The sequence below is a fragment of the Lissotriton vulgaris genome, chromosome 2_1, assembly GCF_964263255.1.
Source record: "Lissotriton vulgaris chromosome 2_1, aLisVul1.2, whole genome shotgun sequence".
Lineage (NCBI taxonomy): Eukaryota > Metazoa > Chordata > Amphibia > Caudata > Salamandridae > Lissotriton > Lissotriton vulgaris.
This window is the reverse complement of record NC_141687.1, coordinates 719,945,299-719,966,600: the sequence shown is the minus strand read 5'-3', so window position 1 is coordinate 719,966,600 and position 21,302 is coordinate 719,945,299. Positions and strand designations below refer to the sequence as shown.

Genomic DNA, 21,302 nt, shown 5'->3' with positions numbered 1-21,302 from the left:
TCTGTGATGATTTAACCCCTTTGCCGCGACGCGAATTTTGCTGTGATGCGTGGGGTGTGGGTGCCGCACCATGGTGCTCATGACGGCTCCCGGCCGTCATGAGTCACGGTCGGCGTGTGCTCATGACAGCCGGGACTCGTCAGAACTCCGCCCACTGATTAATTTGCCCGCACAGGCAGGGAATTAATCGCACGTGGGCGGACCGGCAATGTTCTGATGGGTCCTGGCCGTTATGAGCACACGACTACCATGACTCATGACAGCCGGGAGCCGTCATGAGCACCGAAGCGGTTAATGCACATTTGCGTGTTTTTCGCCCACCCTGACTGCGTATTTTGCTAGTCTAGCTCGGGCTTATCAGGAATCATTTTTGGTGTTTGTTGGTGTCCGTGCTCAGTGTATTTATTTATTTTATAAATTCCAGTTTTTATAAATAGTTAAATACCATATGTCTAGCATTGGTGAGTATAACCCCGCACGTCTGCCGTTTGTAAGTGCTATATACATGCACATCCTGCTGACTGAGTCTCTCAGGGCAGGCTCTCTCATCCGAACACTGCTAGTAGCAGCTCCTAGTCCCAGCAAGTACTGTGGCCGCCAAGTTTCAGAAGCAGCAAAATGCTGCATGGTGGCTTGAAAAATACACTCATCCTACCAACGCGAAAACCCTGGCCGCCACCACCTGGTAGTTGTTCTGACCACCCAGTTGTTCCATTTTGAGATTCCTTGAAATCTGGCAGGGAGAAGCGGTTGGATCCAGGGAAGAAGTCATCCCAAGCATGGAGGGGAGCCACCTGCACGTCCCTATTTCCCCTGTGGCAGTGCTGACAGACTGTAGAAGACTCCGCTGAGGGCCCACTAAGATTATTTTTGCATTTCGTGTCAGTGGTACGACTAAAAGCAAAAGCGGGAGGTCAACTTTTACGCACTGCACGCTCTTTCACATCTGGATGTTAGCACAATAGCTAACTAAAGATTGCACTACGATTTATTCTTATAGTTGAAATAAGATATTCAGCACACCCTTATATTTAACAAAAAAGGCCAAGGGATAGGCCCATAATTCAATGTAGTCAATACTTCATATGAACACTTTTTTTTAACCAGATTCGAATGATCCAAATTTTGCACGTTTCACTGGAAAAGAAAAATATAAGGGTGTGCTGAATATATTATTTCAACTATAATTTTATGTACACAACTTTATTGTTGTGTCAGTAGGCACTTTTGGGTAGTAGGTGTCAAAAGGATATAACTTGCACCCCAACAACAGTGAAATCTTAATGCCAATGAAATTGCTTCACACTTTGATTTGTTCTGTTTGAAAGTGTCCGTTAGATGTGCGATTCAATCCCTGTCAAAGGGAACAGTACTACCTGTTTCTGTTACTATGATTTATTCTTAGCCAGGATTCTGTCACAAAATCGAAAACGTAATTAAACGCTTCTTTCACAACCGGCTTCCTAGGTGGAAGGGTCTAGGAGGCCTACCACTCATATGGAGGGAATGCGGCAGGAGCCTCCCTGTTGACTTTAGTGGGCATGGTGGAAAAAATGTGCATTCCTCATAACCTAGCCACTAGCTAATAAATCACTGAGTGAAAGCAGCACATGGATACAATTCCATGTGAAATAAAACGAGCACTCTGTGACATTCATTTAAAAACGTACATACTCCATACAGAACACCAATGATACTGTTAAACAAGCATATGCAATAGGTCTTGCATTTGCGAAGTTATAAGCTATTGGCATTGTAAATGACAAGGCCTTTTATTTATCTGTTTTCAAAACCAGCACATAGATAAAAGGTTTGTCATTTACGATGCCAGTAGCTCAACGTCTCGCAAATGCGAGACCTATTGCATTGCAAATGCTTGTTGCATCTGGTAGAGCCCCACGCAAGGAGTTATAATTTCTTTCCATCTCCCATGTAACATGTTATGTTACGTTATGTTAAAAACGCTTATATACCGCATGGCTACCCCAGCAACAGGGCGTCCCAGCGCTTGCAGACGATTAGAAACAAAACAACTAGGCGTGGATAAAACGTGTGGCAGTACTAGTGGGCCTTAAGTAGGCGGAAACAGCCATGTTTTAATTAGCTTTCTAAATGACAGGTAATTGTTAGTGGCACGCATCTCCAGGGGGATTGAGTTCCACAGTTTCGGAGCCAGATACCTGAAGGAACGGCCACCTGCTCTACTCCTTCTGATTTTGATGGTACAGGCAAGGTGGAGGTCCGCTGAGCGGAGAGCGCGTGTGGGAACATAGGAGGAACACAAACCCTGCAGGATCGGAGGGCCAGAGCGATGGAGGATTTTATGAACTAGGCATAGCGCCTTGAACTGAATGCGCTGTGTCACCGGAAGCCAGTGTAAACGCCGCAGAATATGAGACACATGGCAGTGTTTGGGTAGAGCAAACAGAATACGGGCAGCTGCATTTTGGGCCCTTTGGAGTCTATTGATAGCTGTCCGATTAGAACATAACATTAGGACGTTACAATAGTCTATATGTGATAAAACAAGGGCTTGGACTATTGTCTGACGTACCGATGGGTCGAAAAAGCCCAAGATGGGCTTTAACGACCGGAGGCGACCATAACACACGCCAGCCACTTTTTTTGCGTGTGACTCTAGGGTGAGGGAGTTGTCCATAGTCACACCCAGGTTCTTTACTTCCAACTTAGGGGTGGGGGAAGAACCTAAGGTGGAGGGCCACCAGTGTTCATCCCACTTGTGTGTTTCCTTACCAATCAACAGAACCTCCGTTTTAGATGAATTCAACTGCAAGCAGTTCGCATTCATCCAACTAGAGATGGCCAACATATCGTCTTGAAACTTGGCTTGATCTGTTTTGGTGTCCTTGGAAAAGGAAAAAATGAGTTGCGTATTGTCCGCGTAAGAAGTTAATTTGATCTTACGTTCTCTGGCCAGTACTGCCAGAGGGCGGACGTATACGTTGAATAATGTGGGGCTGAGGGCAGACCCCTGCGGAACACCGCAGCTCAATGGAAACCTGTTGGACGAGAACGGTGGGGCATGGACCTGAAAGGAACGGTCTGATAGAAAGGACGCGAACCAATCCAGGGCTCCACCTCGGACTCCGATCTCCCATAGTCTTCTGAGTAAAATCCTATGGGAGACCGTGTCGAACGCTGCGCTCAGATCCAACAGGACAAGAGCCGACGTGCCACCCAGATCTTTTGTCACCCTCAGATGTTCAGTCACGGCCAACAGGGCGGATTCCGTGCTGTGGTTAGGCCGGAACCCGTTTTGTGACTCATCTAAAATCCTATTACTCTCCAGATAATTGGTCAAGATGTCATTCACGTGCGCTTCTGCCACCTTGGCCAAGTAGGGGAGTAGAGAAATAGGTCTAAAGCTTTCAGGCTTAGAAGGGTCTAAGGTGGGCTTTTTAACCCCTTCGAGGCTGATGACGAGCTGGGCTCGTCATGGTGTAGCCTCCTCAAACACTGATGACGAGCCCAGCTCGTCATGAACAATGGGTTTTTTAAAAAGTCAGCATTCCAGAAGAATCAGAGCAGCGCGCATGTGGTTAAGTAAGGGTACAACCTTAGCGTGTTTCCACGATTTAGGGATGGTGGAGGATTGAAGGGATTTATTAATCAACTCCCGACCCTCCGTCAGAATGGAATTTTGCAGTAGGTTAAACATTTCAGGTTTAAGAGGGTCCTCCAGGGACCCAGACTTGACCTTTACAGCCAGACTTTTCATGTTGGTCTGTGAGATAGAAGGCAGGGTGAGAAGGGAGTGTGGAAGTTCAGGTGAATCAGACATTTGGTTAGAAATCGGAACGAACTTGTTAGATTTAAAAGAATTATAGATCTCCTGAACTTTATTGACAAAAAAACCAGCAATCTCTTCACATTGTTGGTCAGATGTTATCGTGCAGTTACATCCCCCCGGTGACTTAGTCATATCCTTTACCAAGGAAAAGATGGTTTTAGAGCGGTTTGTACTAGAGCTGATCATTTCAGTGTAGTAGTTGGCCTTAACTTTCTTTATAAGTTTATGATAAGCTTTGGTAGCTGATCTAAAGTTGGCTTTTGCCAGGGGATCATACGATCGCCTCCAAGCACGCTCTAGTAGCTTGCATTGCTTTTTCTGATCAGCCAATGCCGCGGAATACCAAGGATGAGATTGCTCTCGCTTGGGTCTGGACATTTTCTTAGGGATCAAATTGTCAAGAGACAGATTAATCCAGTCTCTATAGAGTATGTCGGCTTCCTCCAGATCTTCAGGCCAATCTGGACGGGAGTGATTCAGACTAGTCTCAAACAAAGCACTGTCCAATTTATGCCAGGGGCGCCTCCAGAGAGGCGGGAGGGACTGCTTCCTGGAGCCAACTGGAATCTTAATCGAAATTTGAACCAGGAAGTGGTCTGACCAGCTAAGAGGACTAGGAGTGGAGGCCAAGACACCAGGAATGTTTGAGAATACCGGGTCAAGCAGATGGCCAGCTAAGTGGGATGGCCCTTTGACTAGCTGGAAAAGTTGGCATGCCTCAAGGTCACCCAGGAGCTCTCGTACAGTAGGGGACTCACAGCGCTCGAGATGGAGATTCAAATCCCCCAATATGTTGAAGTTCGCAGACTGTAGTACTAGCATAGAAATAGTAGAAATCAGAGATTCCTGAAAAGCGCTTGCAGGGACAGGGGGGCGATAGATCAAGAGCCCTGTAAGGGAAAAAATGTCAGAAACCTTTATCTTAAAAAGGGTACATTCACAATTAGTTATGTTCATGGGGGAGAGCGAGCACGGATAGATAGATACATGTCAGACCAAATCGTCTGTTCTCCCCGTGTAAAGACTGAATGGTATCTCCCTATAAATGTAATGTGGGGGCTCAGGCGATGAGGACAGCTGGAGGATGCTCACAAGGAGATGTCCTGTCAGACTAGCTTTGGTGTTGATGAATAACGTTTCCCAAGAGTAACAGCCATTGAGTGTGTTTCTTATTATAACACAATCCATTGAGTCAAATCTGTAGACTATGAAGGCTTCATGATGGCAAATGCTGCCCATACATGAGATATGACACCCAGACGACTGTCAGAAATGGAATAGCTATGTGTATATTTATATGTCACAATAGTGGCTCTGTTGATAGAGTTGAGACTCAAAATCATCTAAAACCCTCCAGCAGAGGACCAGCTCTCAAGCATCAATCAAGGTCTTATGGACTGTGTTTGTAAACACTTGAAGCAAGTGTGAATACAAACTAATGGCCAGAATTATCGTATTGTTGCGTTGCCCTTCCATCACGCATGATGTTGCAAGAGCAACGCAACTCTAAAGTTAGATTTACCAAGGAACGCCGAGCAACCTTGCGTGGCCCTGCGTTGCATGTTAAATCTGCAGTAACGCAAGTCATTGCCTTGTGTTACTCTGCCCTGGGAAGACGTTCCATGGGTGGAGCGTGGATGTTCCCAAACATCCACCCATGGATTTCGGTGCATTCCCAGATTTACTAAGACTAATTAACCTGGGAAAGATCGCAAAAAGGCTGATGTGATCCCAGGGGAGGTGCACCAAGGAGAAACATCTTTATTTCTTCTTGATATTTCCTCTAAGGGTTCTGCGGTCTGCAGCACACTTATAAAGAGGAAAAAAGACTCAGAGAATTGTTTTTGTAAAGAAAGGTTTACCCTTCCTGCACAACAATCCTGCCTGCAATGCAGGCAACCTTGCACCACGGCGAGTTGGCTCTTGCCTGCAGATCGTGCACCAGCACAGGCAGAAAACAGGAATACGTCATATATTGGTAAATACCGCACATTCCTGGCCTCTCCTTTCATACAGCATAGAGGAGCAACTTGTCGTGCTGTACTGTGCTGTGTTGCATGAAAGATTGATAAATCTGGACCCAAATGTGATTGTTTGGGCGCCATCTTAGATTTTGCTTTGGATCCACGTTCTAGTTAAGCAACTAGTAATGTAACTGGGGACATGAAGTCAACGCTTTTGAATCCTTCCTCTCAGCCGATTTGGAACCCTACAGAAGCTGAGCCCAGTCTCTCTATCAGATTATAGCTCTCTGGTTTTTCATGTTCGCCACAGCAATTTTTCTTTAAACCACAAAAAAGCCAAAGCAGTTTTACTTTGATTATGAAAACTCCAAAGCAGCCTTCCTTTGCACACGAGGCCGCCACATCCTGCCTTTTTTTGATACATCACGAATTCTGAATTGGTGAATCAAAATTTTTAAATTTTCCTTATATTACTTGCTTTTCTACAAGAAATACATTTTTTACTGCCGGGCCTCTGAAATATTGAGAATTAAAATATTGATTATTGTTACCTTTTTTGGTCCTGGTGACATAACATAGGGGTCATGAATTTGCTGATCATCTTGTTTTGAACTTTGACATTTTATGAGCCAAGTTCAATTAAGTTTTGGAATTTCAAGCGTGTCATTGCAAGGAAAAGAGTAACGAATATAGGTTAAAACAACAATAGTACTATAACTAGTGAGTGTTTGTTCTTATTTCTGCAGGCTGCAGGGGCTCTTCCCATTTGCCCTTGTGTCTTGAGTCTTAGTGGTAAACAGGCTGAAAACATGGGCCATGATACCCCTCTAATGGAGTTTAGGCATTTAACAAAACTACTGTAGCCAAATTGTGATAACCACTTTGGGTACCAACTTACAACAACCATAATGCATACTATAAAGGTTCCATGATAGTGCAAAACACCTACTTTTTCAATGTAGGACATCACGCTCGCTAACATGTGTAGGGCGTTTTCTAAGTTTTATTGCCTTTTTCCGCCCTCCGTGATATACGTGGGGACAGGCATTTTGAGTTACTCTTCCACACATTTATGAAAGTTAAGACTGCTTGTATCCGTATGGCTAATAACAAATATTGTTGACAGCCAGTTTATGTGGAGGAAACTCCCTAATTCTTTTATTTATTTTGTAATCCCAAAATGCATCCTGTTGTATTCCCTCCGATGGTATTTAAATAGCTTAGAATTTCTGAGTCAAAAAAATACAAGGTGATTTTGATGCACATAGAACCTTTACATTTGCTCCACGGACCACAGATTCCACAAAAAAAAGAGGCTGTTCCAAAAAATACAATTACAAACCATGGAAATGTAGATATGCTGTTCCTCGCAACCCAATGTAACATCAAAGCAACATTATATTTCGGTAAAACTATCTATTAAATTTCAGTTCCTAAAAAACTTTTAATGCTCATTAGGTACAAGTGTTATGATTGGTGGCCAGCACTCCCCTGTGCATGGTGGGCTGGGATGGTGAAATGCTCAAGTGAAGTAGTGTGGCTCACTGGTTAGAGGCGGCAGACCCTAGAGCAGAGGACGGCCCGGGACCAGGGTTCGATTCCCTGCGCGGCAGGTTTCTGGACCAGGGTCAGCGGACTCGATAATTCTCTCGCCTCGGTGCCCATTCTGATCAGCGATCACACTCGGCAACTCTGGGCATTAGCTTGCCTCATCTTCACTAACGGCCCCACCAGACCGCCGGGGATGCCTGGTCTCACCCTGGAGATACCCATTAAGGGACCATCTCTCAGGGAAGCCAGGAAGGGTTTCGCAGCGGTCGAAGCGCCTTGGGACCCTCCGGGTAAGTAGTGCGCTATATAAATGCCTATACAAGTTTTCTGCTGCTTAGAAAGTCAGCAATACGGTCAGCGTGTGGACGCCCCTTGTTGTGAGGCTTTGTGGCTGCGATGCTCGCACTATGCGAAACGCGCCAACATAGCTAGGAGAAATGACATTTCCCAGAGCACAGCAGACTCTGCCACAATTTGGGAGGGCAGTGGCCATCTTAGATCTATAGGATATAAGTTCCTCTTATTTCGGAGTGTTCTTCGCTGGGCAACCAGGCTATATAGTTGCTGCAAACGGAACCCTGTTTCCCATAGACTGGAACTTATCACGCTTTCTTTGGAGTTATCAAGGACTGGTTGAATTCAGAGATGTATTTTGGAGAACGCATGAGATTAGGGATTCAAACTTTGATTTGCACACCAATACAAGAGTCATCCTTCCAAGCATTACAAACTCTATAACACTTGTTCGTGGCAGAAACAAGCGAATCCTCAGCCTGTACAGACTTTGTTAGATTACTTGAATCACACATGATATTAAGGTATTGACAGTGGTGTTGAAGTGAATGCATATTCTCAGGAAAGAAAGAAAAACACTAATTTGTATTCATTTAGAGCCAGATGTGCAACCATTTGAAATTGCAACTCGCGGCTTGCGCTTGATTGCGAGTCACAATTTCAAATGCACAACAGTGTCTCAGACACTGATTGCGATTCTCAATGGGGTCGCAAAATGCAAGCCTCATCAATATTCATGAGGCACTCGCAATTTGTGACCCCATTGGGAATGGCTGGCCCTTCCAGGGATGGTAGCCTGCTGGCCTCAGCAGACCTCCATGTCTGGGACTGCTTTTAAATAAAGCTGTTTAAAAAAAAAAATGCAGCCCGTTTTCCTTAAAGAAAAATGAAATGCATGCCCCTAAAAATACTTTCCCCTGCATTTGCAAAGGGGATTCCCGTTTGCGATTGCATTACTACCCTCTTGAAGAGGGCAGTAAATTGCAAGTGTTTTGCGACGGCAATTGCGGTTGAAAAACATTCACACATTGGGCTGTGACTCGCATTAGGAAGTGGCGCCCTTTGAATGCTCCCTTCCTAATTGCGAGTTGCTAAACACTATTTTGCGAGTGGCAATTTTTTGAGACTCGCAAAACAGTGTTTGTACATGGCCCACAGTGATATTGCATGCGGACACGGGTTGTAAATCCCTTTGCACATGCAAAATCACATCATACATCTGGAGCTAAGTTACAGCTAATGAACTACGTACCTTGAAAATTGTTCAGATTACAGACTCAGTTACAATTCACTGAAGGTGGTTACCAATATAGGAGTGGATATTACAGTTTAGGTTATCATGTGCATTATTTACAAATGCTTGTTATACCTTTCAGCTGTAGGTCGTCATTGAGGTTACGGCTATGGAGAGGGGGTTAGGCATAGATTGTCACTGGGTATATCATATACTACATTAGATCTAGTGGATTGTAAAGTAATAGACAAAACACCTAAGGGGCTACTTCACGCGTTCATATCAGCGCCACAGTAGAGCAGGTTGAGCCCAGCAGTAAGAACAGGCAGTGCAAAGTAACTGCTTGTAGATACAGATTACACAATAATATCCACTTTAAAAAAATATATATATATGAGGTTGTCTAATTAAATATTAAAAAACCTAACTTGTTTCTCAGACATTGTCATACAATAAATAATGACATTGTGGGAACATAGGATTTTACAATAAGTAATTCCACCATCAGCACAGCACGCAACAAACAGAATCATTCACTCCTATAGATTCTGTGGGACGGCATCAATATATCGTTGCTACTGTATGATTCATCCAATAGCTTTGTATCATGTGAAGAGTAATCCCTTTAAAATGTGTTGATGCTGCGTTTTGATATACAGTCTGTTCTCCTTGACCTTTTTTCACAACGGTTATATTTTAATATACATATATATGTATTACAGCCCCACTGAGCAATTTGCAGGGGTAAACTACTCTGATCTCACAATCACCTTTTCTGGTATCTTCCTCTTTTATATCGTTTATGGTACGTTCTTCTTAAAAGGCATGAACAAATCACCTACCAAGAAATTTGATCAAACCATCTTCAAGAGTAACATTGTCTCTTCTAAATTCTTATATCTTTCCATGTGATCCCACTAGGTCACATGTTTTGGGGTGAGCGGGTGGTCTGAATCCATTCCTGTCTTGAATGTGCACTAGGGGCGAGATTCTCCACGGGCAGACGATTCTTCCGCTGGTAAATGTCGTTGCTTGGCTGAGGAGAGCCGCTCCACACACCACTGACTCTCCAGCTACTGGATCCTGTTATATCCTGATTCACTCAAGGTTGACTGCAAGGCATTACTGCCAAAAAAGTATGACTAGACGGAGTGTTTAAGGACATTCAGCAGCTGAAGAGTAAGCTTAAAGATGTGATTCTCACACTTTCACTTCTCACCCAGTAGCGGCCTGTGTGCTGGACGAGCGGTGAGGCAGGCGGATGGGGGGAGGGTGGGTAGAGGGACATAGGGGTCATGAGTGATTAAAATAGGATTCTGTTCCTCTTCTCCAGGTGACACAGGCTCCCAGAATGCCCTGCGACCTATCATGAAGCTTCTTTCACGCATGAGAGAAGCTTCAGGATTGGCCTAATCACCCTCCATTTACTTTCCAGGACAGACTGGGAGTCTGTGCCTGCTCTTTCCAACACAGCTGCGTTGCTTGGTTGGAGAGAGCTTTCACTGCGCATGACAGCTTGGCCTGCCTGAGACAGACGGTCAAACCGTCATGCACAGTGAAAGGAGTACACTACCACTCCCCTCAGTGCTTGTCACCCCCAGGGCCCCGCCCCCAAGAATCATCAAGAAAAGAAAAATAACACAAGTGTTTATTATCGTTTTATTTTTCCTTTCATGTATTTTTTTGCGGGGGGGTGGCACTCCTCCACCATAGCGGAGGAGCAGTGGCGGCTGGTGACATTTGAAAGTGGTAAGGCGTAAAAGTCGTGGATGAGTGTTATGGATTTCCCTTTGGCTTAATTTGTCGATAGTACCCTGTTCCCTGGAACTCAGTAGGGCCTTCTCTTTTTTGTGAAATCACGAATGTACAGCACACAGTCCAGGGATTTCCCTTTGGCTTAATTTGTCGATAGTACCCTGTTCCCTGGAACTCAGTAGGGTCTTCTCTTTTTTGTGAAATCACAAATGTACAGCCCACAGTCCAGGGATTTCCCTTTGGCTTAATTTGTCGATAGTACCCTGTTCCCTGGAACTCAGTAGGGTCTTCTCTTTTTTGTGAAATCAATAATAAAAAAAAAGCTAAGGAGGTGGCCTGACTATGGTGTTTAAATGCAAAGTGTATCACTATCACTTCATAAAGCACGGGCCTCTTTTAAGTTTTTTTTTTCTTCTTGACATTTGTCACAATTTGGAATTCTGCTCTCATGGGATAAATGGCAGATTACATGGTGTAGTATTTTTAGCCCCTGTACACACACACAGCCCTGAATAGTGTTCTTTCCTAATAGTGCCTATGCCATGAAGTCAGCCTGCACAATGAGTGTCAGGGAGTTGTTAAACAAACGACTATCGTATGTTGAGCCTTTTAATCATGTAATTGCGAAGTTAAATCCTCCAGTACATCTGCGGTGCCAAGAGTGAGCTTTAGCAGCAAGGGACAAAAAAAATCAATAACTCCTCAACGGAAACCAAAAATAAGCAGGAGATTAGGACACAGGAGGAAGCAGCAGAGGAGCCCAGGTCCTCCTCCGCCCCAGTCCCTGCTGCTAATTTACAAACAAAAAGCGGGGGAGCGCACACGAGTACACATAGGAGCTCTCACCCGGGAGGCGTCGTCAGCACCCTGCTTACTTGTGCATGCAGCCGGGGTCAGGAGCCGGGCCTGTGAGTGTTTGATCTGGTCACCTGATAGCGTTCGGAGCACACACGCAGCGGGACCCTCCCCGGGGCAGAGCGCAGGGCTCCCGAGGTGACACTGGACCTTGGCGTTAATTGACCTGGAGGTGTGAGGGCCCCCCCCTCCCCGCACAGACACCCCCACCCCCAGCCCACTCTAATCCCGCGCCAGGTGGGCCGCCTCCAATCCCTATCTTCAAACAGATGATGAGCAGCAAATGGCTTCCACTAGCCTTAAGGTCACAAATGCTGAAGAGACGTGAAGCTGTAAAGGGGTGTTGCGCGGTTTCTTAGCGGCAAGATCGAAGCTGCAGAGCCCCTGCATGCAATCATGCGCCCTATGACTGACGTGCTGTCTATGCAACTATGAAGCGCGCACTACTTATTTCCACACCAAACAATCTCACCAAACAGGTAAAACGAGGCCTGATGTGGTAGACTGTGTGGGACTTCGAAAGATAATCATGCACCTTAGGGAATATAACAGTCTTTGCGAATGAACCCTCTTGCTTAAGACACTTAAGCTGACCAACCGATCAGAATCGCTGCTTGCTCAAGCCGAATTGTGGGCTCTTACCGGTGCCGATTCATGCCTGTGACCTTTTCACAGCTACTAGATCTCTGTAGTGGGTGCGAGAACTGTAGAGCCAGGCTAGGACCCCATACTTGTAGACTGTAGGACCCTGTGGGTGAACAGCCTTTAATGGCAGGCTCTAATTCGCCGGCATTACGGGGGGGTTGGAAATGGGGTCCTGAGGGGATGAGGCGGGAGGGGTTTGGAAACAAACGACAACCAATATATTTTAAATAAAATAGTATAAACTTACTTACCATCCGGTCCAGATACTCCGTCCCGATTCCCGCCTCCTCGTTTTCAAGTCCTGTCCTGCGCTGCAGCACGTCATCAGGAAGGCGGCGCAGCAGGCAGCCTCCCTCTCCACCACCGCGTTCTTGATTGGTGCGGCCGGCTGCCCCAGGCTACGTCATTTTCTCTCTGTATGCTCCTGCTGCAGCATACAGAGAGAATAGGCAAGAGTTACTCGAGGGCAGGGAGAGTGGCTTGGGGGAGTGGCTTTCCCACTGTTGGTAATACTGTCTGTTTGGGCGGCCTCAAGCTGCCCATACAGTCAGTATTAACAACAGTGGGCAAACCACTCCCCCAAGCCACTCCCCCTGCCCTCGAGTAACACTCCCACTGTAAACAAGGATGTTCTGCTTTCTCGCCGTGCGAGAAGGCACAAACAAATGCTAGTTATCATATTATATAACTTATATAATATGATAACTAGCATTTGTTCTGCCTTCTCGCACGGTGAGAAAGCAGGGGGAGCAGCGCCCAAACGTCCCCATAGAAGAACCGCCCCTGTGGAGGAGCTGCCGCTGTTCTCACCCAATCACCTCCCTTTCTTTATCTTACCATCCTTTCTCACCCTTCTCACCCTTTTCAGTCACACACCCGATTGTGATCATCCTCAGAAACCCTGCTCTTTCTATCCTCATTTTCCTCAAGTTCAGCACGCACACACCCCCATTCTTGAAAGGCGGCTCACTATTGTGCTTCACACATTCCTTTATCATATGTTCCTTTCACTGATCTCTCACTAGTGCATATCACACATTCCTTTAACGCATCTTTCACATATCTTTTTGTCTTGTTTCTTCTTACACCCTTCTCTCAAAGATTGTATTTTCTGACCCCGCACTCTTCTTACCATCCCATTCTCACTCACGCCCTTGCTCCTCAACAAAATGCTCCTCTCACAAACACACGCGCACACATGGCCTTCCCTCTTTCAAATCCTCATAGCCCTTGCACACTCGCTTTCTTGGTCTTCGCATACACTTAACTTTGTAGAACTCTGCACAGGCGCAATAGGCCCACAAGGGACACCTCACTTGACATTTTAAGTAATATGCATGGAAACGTGTACCTGGCGCAGCTTTTGAGGTATAGTGCTTGAAATGTATGCAGATGGCATAGATGCTAGTAAATCTGCACATTTCTATCATTTCAGATTTACTATATTTTTCTGAATTGGCCTCAAAGAGTTCTTGAGACAGCTACATTGCAGATGGTGGTCGCAGTTCCCAGGAGCGGGGGTGTAGGAAGAGCTTTCTCCAGAGGAAATAACGTTTAACATGTGGTGAAAACAATGTGCATTTGCTCATTGGCCTCATTGCGCTTAAATCTACACTCTGTTGAACCCAGTGAGACATATCACGTGACATTCTCAGTAATACGCCTGGATACCTGCAGCTGGCGCAGTTTTCAAGGTATAGAACTGGGAATATATGTGGATGGCAAAAAGCAGTAAATCTTCACATTTTTATGACTTCAGATTTACTACATTTTTGTGAATTGGCCTCAATGAGTCATTGAGACGGCACCATAGCAGATGTGACCACAGTTCCCAGGAGCGTCATCAAATTAAAACAATAGTCCAGAAAGGATAACCTGAGAAAGTGGTAATAAGATTTTTTTTTTTAGATTGAGCCTGCTAGACAGTGCAAGCTCTCTGGTTGCAAACGACCTAGTGTGGGCTTACCAAGAACCTACAGGGAATTACAGGTTGTATGACGGAACAACGCAGGGAAATACTCTGCATGCCTTTACCACGCATTTTATACCCCGCTGTTTTTGGGAACACGTATGATTTTATAATGTATACCTTTACCACACATTGTATATGTATACATATATATATATATATATATATATATATATATATATATATATATATATATATATATATATATATATATATATATATATATATATATATATATATATATATATATCCAGTCATACCAAACTTGCAAATTTTGAAGAAGGCGCTGACACCATGAATCTGAATCCAAACTCGATTTATTCGATCAGTATCTGCTTAGACGCGTTTCGGCGTTGCCGCCTTGTTCACTACATCTGCATTTACTTTTCAATTCTACTTATATACATGAAATGAGTGATGGGCATGTCTATCAATTAATACAGGCTCCAACCAGATGTTGCCATGGTTACAGAGAGGCTCACCTGTATGTTGGGAAGGTCTTATTTCAGTGTTAGACATGTGACACATATAAACTTCAGAAAAGGTATTTGAGTAAAACATGATCTTAAGTCTTAAAACACCCTAACATGTGCTCAAAAATAATAATAGCAACCTATTAGTAATGTAGCATGTTAAATTTCACAGCTAACATTTGAGGTACATGACAATGCTGGTGAGTCTCTAATGAGACAGACAAAAAGAAAAGAAAAACTCATGTATTCATTAGCATACTTTGCTACTGCTTTCCCGTGTGCTTGCCATGGATGTTCCTAATAAAAGGACCTGATTTGGAAGGCCCCATGGTTTGCCTGTGTTTCACTTGTGTGGTTCACCCAAACATGCCCCCATCGTGTTTGTGTCTGCTCGTCAAACAGGTAAGCAGCAGCGCGTTACTGAAAGGAAATACCGCTGTAACTTGTGCGCGCGTTTTGGATGCGTGTGTGAATGTATGTGTTTACATCCCAAAACTAACGCTCTGGTTCGCGCGTTCGAGTATCGTATGTTGTTGCCCAAGTGGGCCTGATTGCTGGTGTGATAATTGTCGTGGTTCCCCCAACTATTTCCAAAGGTGTTTGTGTCTGCTTATCAACCTAGTTGATTGAGTCGCTTTACCGATTGAGGCTTCTCGCTGTCAGAGGCGCGCGCGTTTAAAAATGCTTCTGTGATTGCTTGTGTGATTGCATCCCGAGTGCTGATGCTAGTGTTAGCGCGTCTGGGTTTCGTGAAATGCTGCCCTAGTGGGCCTGACTGATTGTGCGATAATGAGTATGGCACTGATATTGAATGACCATAACTGTTTGTGTGGGATGTTTGGGAATAGGGCTTTGCGTTATGTTAGCGCATATGTCATTAAAGGAACATCATATGAAAAGTATCTCTCTAAGTAGAGCGGAAGGACGGGGGTACTTGAGGCAAACAGGCTAATGAAAACCGTGAAGTGTAACAATAGTGATTAAGTGCTGTGTGATCTATCACCATTTGTGTTGCAAATGTGTCCAAGTAGTGCCCATAGGTAACCCGTGAATTTTGTTGTAGGTGAACTGCAGATGTTATACGAATGGTACTGAGGGAGGAGGAGTGCTCCTTAGAGGTATTAAATTCACCTGGTTATAGGTGAACACTTAGGGCCTCGTCCGCATTCAGGCCGAATGGGATCTTGGAGTTGAGGAGTATAATATACCTTGACTCCAAGCGGCGTAAAGCTAGGGGGCGGTTTCCTCCTCTTATATTTTTAGGAATACTGTCAAGTACATAGTACTGGATGTTTTTAGCATTTCCATTATGGCACTCATGTATGTGTCTGGCAACGGGGTAGGTAGGATCATTATTAGCGATTGCTCGCAGATGTTGTAAGATCCGTACGTGTGCTGGGTGAATCGTGGACCCTACGTATTTTTTACCACATGTGCATGCTAGCACATAGACTGCGAAGTCTGTTTTGCATGTAAATGCGTCTCTCAGAACATATGGTTTAATCCTAAAGGGGACTTGTATTGTAGTGGTGTTTACCCCATGGGTGCAGGCTTTACATTTTGAGCACTTTTTGAAGCCCCTTTGTGCATCCAACCAATTTTTTGTTTTTCTAAGAGCTGGCGCATTACATACCAGTTCTTGTCTCATAGACTTAGCTTTCCTGAATGTTATGGATGGGCTTGTGCCCACTGATTCACCTATGCTAGGGTCTCCCCGAACTAACGGCCAGTGTCTGGTCAGGATTTTCCGAAGGTTACTATGATATCTATTGTAACCTGTTATTAGTCTCGGGGGATCTTTACTGTTCTGCTCAGTGGTCGGTTTAGTTGTGGTCACAGGGAAGATTAAATCTTTCCTGTTTTTTCCACTGCATTTTTCCTCAGCCCTGTATATATATATATATATATATATATATATATATATATATATATATATATATATATATATATATATTATAAACAATGCATGTGTTGGGGGAGACCCCCCACTCTCCTGAACTTACCTTAAATGAGTGGTAAAGGCATACGTTGTAAAAGCATATGCATTCTAAAACTATGCGTAGTAAAAGATGGTACAATGCTTGATAAAAAGTGGTACAATGTGGTAAAAATAACGTTGTAAAGGGTGCTTCCTGGAATTACATCCCATCCATTGCTTATATTGGTTGCCTTTATTGTTACTCTCATTTTATCACTTCTTATTTGATGGCTTTCCTTGTTTAAGCTTGTCCATCTTGTGTTTGTCCCTCCTCTGGAGCACAGCTCTTTACCATCTCTCTGATTGCCTGGCTTATATCGTTCCGATGGTCACTCCTATGGAGCAACATTTTATTTGTTTAAGTTCTCCCTGTGCTCGTTGTGCTGTCTCCCTTGTGTTGCAAGCGGTCGCGCCGTGCTGATTTCCCTAGTGTGCTGCTTTTCCTCTCTCTCGCCCACTCCCTATTGCTCCTCCCACCTGCTCCTCCTCCATTGCTCCTCAGGCCTATCTGTTTTTTCAAAATATTTTTTAAAATAATGTAATTTGGGGTGGAGGACCCGCAGAAAATTAGTGCTGACCACTCCACTTTTAATTAAAAAAAAGACCCTTTAGTCTACTTTTTTCTCATAATTTGTACTTTTTATTTATCTCAGATCTGTTGTAATAAAAAAAGAACTACAAAATGATGCGGCCACACTATCATGTCTTTTGTGTGTGCCTTTTTTTCCATTTTGGTCGTGCAGCACAGTATCTTGCAGATGCACTATTCCATCTGCAATAGGCATTGGTAGATCCAGTATGTCCCAAAAGCGAGCCCTAGTGACTTTGCCATTGCTTGTTTATATTTGGAAGCTCTCCCTTAAAGCATCTTGTTCTGATGAACCTTTGGATTGAACACTGGCGATGATGCCAGCAGAAACATACTTCCAATCTGAAGCTCCAAGAGAAAATGGCAGCAGCAGGTGACAACGCCGACGGAGAATATTTATGCAGAAATTGGCTCTTCGGCTGAGTCTGCGTGTTAATTGCGAAATAAAGTGCTTTTGACAGGGTCCAGCCATCCTGTAAAAATACAGAGCCCATCCCAGACTTCTGCGCACAGAAATACGTGCAAAGAACCCGTACCTTGGCTAAAGCACCGAAGAAGAAAAATTGCTCAAGAGCTGGCCGCCTGGCCGCCCATCTGGTAGCATTCCCAACATTTCATCACCATGTGGCCTTCAATAAAATTCATGCAGACTTGTCCTTTTTCGCGAAAACAACAACAGCACAACTCTGCTGGGCTACAGAGACAACCCATTTCTCCGAAAAGAAGTTGAACTTAGAGCAGCCCCACTCATTGCAGCCATTGGATGTTCGAAAGGATAAAATCGACTCTGTGATATTGGGTTTTTGAAACACATGGTTGAAATATGATTAATGTGCACCTTGAGTGCATTTTCTGAATTAGCATCCCACTTTTCCCAGCCGTCTATATTTCCATGTTTATCCACTCACATTGCTGGTACCAGGAGTTAGATCTTCACTCACAAACAAAGTTTCCTCAATACTAAATCTTTAGCAGTCGGATCTTAAGAAAAGCACTTCTGCAGCATTGTTTATCACAATCAATCATTACAGCACAGTGGTCACGCCATGATAAGGACCTCTAAGTCTGTGGAGGATCTAATCTTTCCAGGTCAACAGATGCCACTTCTTGTGCCAGGCTGGCCAGGAAGTGTGAAAAGGAGTAAGAAAGAATTCAAAGTAGAGCAGCACAGGCGGCAGCATGGGTAGAGATAAGCTCTCCCAGTTGTGTGGTAGCGAGGGCATTTACAATAACGAGTACAGAGAAAGTATACCTGACCCTGTGTAATTTATTAATGTGCCTCAGATGATGAAGAGACATTACTCTTAGGTACTGCAGATGCTTGACGGCATCCAAGTTGCCAACACAGTTCCACCACCATATCAATGACAACCTGAAGATCATCGTAAACTGTGAGTCCCCGATCCAGTGACAACAGTCCGTGTACTTTGAACTCAGTAGGATTCCAAGTGTGAGGACAGTGCTTAATTTGAGCAGGTGGTTTCCAGTGTTCAGCACCAGCACTTAATCATCAGCACCCGCACTTTTCATGAGCACCAGCTAAGGACACATTAATTTTCAGGGAGATTAAGTGATTTGCCAATAATCACATGATGTTGAGTCGACTCCGTGACTTGAACCTGGTTCCCCAGCTCCAAAGTCGGTAGCTCTGGCCATTACGCACATCCTCTCCCTACTTTCATGGTTCTGCAGTTGGTTCTGATATAGGCGGCGATTATAGGAGAAATGGGCTGGTGCAAGCTGTCTCATGATGAGAGCCCGAGCACATATTTCTTTGACAAATTAACCACTGCAGGACGTCATAGTGGCACCATAGATAATGGCAATGGGAGCCATAAAGACCTGGTCGTTAAGTACTGTCAGAGAAGTGAAAGGCCTGAGAGTGCAAGACAGTCATATGGTGGGGTGGAGAAACATAGGGAACCATTCTGCTAGTGTTTATAGCCAGGCAGAGGAAGTGCTCCCCTCTCTCATCAGCCAACTGAGCATGTTTCAGGGAACCCAGAAAAATAGGGACTAGGCGTAGGCCAGCAACAAAGCAGGAGGTCACACTAGTAACAAAAGCAGCATCTCTCTGGGGCATATTACCAAGCAATAGCGATAATTATCGCTATTGCTTGGTTAGAGACAAAAATGTATCGCCGACCTGCGGCGATTTTTATCGCAGATAACCAAGGTTTATCATAAATGCGATAAAAATCAGCCGCAATGCATGAATATCGCTGAAAAGTCAGCGATATTCATGCATTACCGAGCTAATGCTTTTAGCCATGTTATCCACCTACCATTGGATAACATGGCTAAGAACTGCTCAGGGGCAGGTGTTAGCTTTTGGAATATTCGCGCTTAGCGCGAATATCTCTAAAAGTTGGTAATAGGAGATAGCGATGTTAGCGACTGTTTCCAGTCGCTAACATCTTGGCACGCCCACTTTGCATGTCATTAGTGATAAATATCACTGACATGCAAAGCGGGCCCAACATGGTCGCTATCTCCTACTAGCTGTCGCTAACTGGTGTTAGCGACAGCTAGGTATTAGGGAGATAATTTTATCTCCGCTTTCTTGGCTTTTAAAGCCAAAAAAGCGGAGATAAACCCCGTTGATAATATGCCCCTCTGTTTTTAAAGGAGGAACCCGCATTTTTGAAGGGCCTGGTGGTCCCTAGTGTGAGTAGAAATAAATGCAGACACTGGAAGACAGTTCTGATAGCAAGCGAGTCACCCTGAGACACAGGAGGAGGAAGGCAGATAGAAAGATAAACCTAGCGTTTTTTAACAGCCCAGTGAAGCCTTTATAGCATCTGAAGGGGCAGGTAGATTCCTAAAACCCCCAGCGAATCCTGTGAAAGCTACAATCTGGAAGTTAGGTTGCATCTAAAAGACCGAAGTACAGCATGCACTGGAGTGAGCATATTACAATCACTTATCTCCTGCAAAAAACCTTAGTGCAAACCACTTGCTGACAGAAGAGTGCCAAGTAAACAAAGATATAGCCAGCAAAGAATGGTGTGCATTGTCAATTCAAAACAACAGGAGCAGAGAAAGTGAAAAGAGTGGCAGCCATTTTGAAATGGGCTAGTAGCCACAGATAATCTAACGTGGTAGGAATCTTGGAGCGGTCTCTGAGCATAGGAATAAAGAACAATGTCAAAGACTCAAAGTCATGCAAAATGAATAAATGGCACAGCAGCAACCCATATTGTTCATACAGATTAATGTGGAAGGTCAGTAGAAAGCAAACCCTTGAAACAATCGAGGGAATAAAGTACAAAGTAGCAAAGAGAAGAGTTGTCAAGGGATAGGCCCTAAAGAGTTAATGCAGGCAGTGTGACCAAGTGAGCTGAAGCTGGGTATTCTGATTCATGCTTTGATTGCTTCCAGGACAGACTCAGCTATCCATCCTTTCGAAGTTGATAAAGCCCTATACCATTGTGTTCAGTCACAGCAGTGCAGCACATTCAAACACAAGAAAATGCTAAAGGGAAACTGTAGAACTCAGAATTACGTCACCATGCGGCCATATCAAACAAGTAATTTACCTCAAGCAAAAGTACTGTGCAAAAGAGTTGTGGTGGTAGCAGAGTGCACCAACACCACAGCACAGTATTCGAAGAGACAGCCTTATATCACTCAATTACCGCCCTTAAAGTGCCACCCCCATTCACAGAGGATTGTACACCGAATTTGGGGCCCATGTGGAAGAGGTGGCTGGGGTCGCTGGGTGGTTTTCTTGAAGCAGAGAAAGCTGCAGAGTTTGAAAGATCTGGTGGGGCACAATGGCTAGAGCCTGATCAGGCCATTCTTCACAAAGAACACAGACATAAAAAAGCTCAAAGATGCACCTCTAAAAGAGCACATGTTTAATTTGACACACCAGAAGTCAGATGAATCCTTAGCCTCTTTCTGGCAAGGCTAGAAAATTAGTACAACATTGCATTTTCAATATGTTTGCGGGCGAGGCAATTCAACTGTAGGTAATCGGAGGCTACCTGTCAACAATCCCACAATGTAGGTTTCTCAAAAGTCCACTTTCAGTGAAGAAAGTCCTCAAAAGGGCTCACAGCTGGTGAAGTAGAAAAAAGCAAAACTCAACTTCTCAATTGCACCATCAATGAGAGCACAAGACACTAAGGGGTTTATTTACAAGCCTCTGGCGCCACCAGTGCGTCACTTTTAATATGGGA

General features: G+C 44.5%; 1 protein-coding gene across 1 annotated transcript in view; it reads right to left on the bottom strand.

The window, feature by feature from the left end:
• DENND2B (DENN domain containing 2B) overlaps positions 1-21,302 on the bottom strand; it is a 1,017,138-nt gene that overhangs the window by 937,228 nt on the left and 58,608 nt on the right. The gene's annotated exons all lie outside the window — the stretch shown is intronic.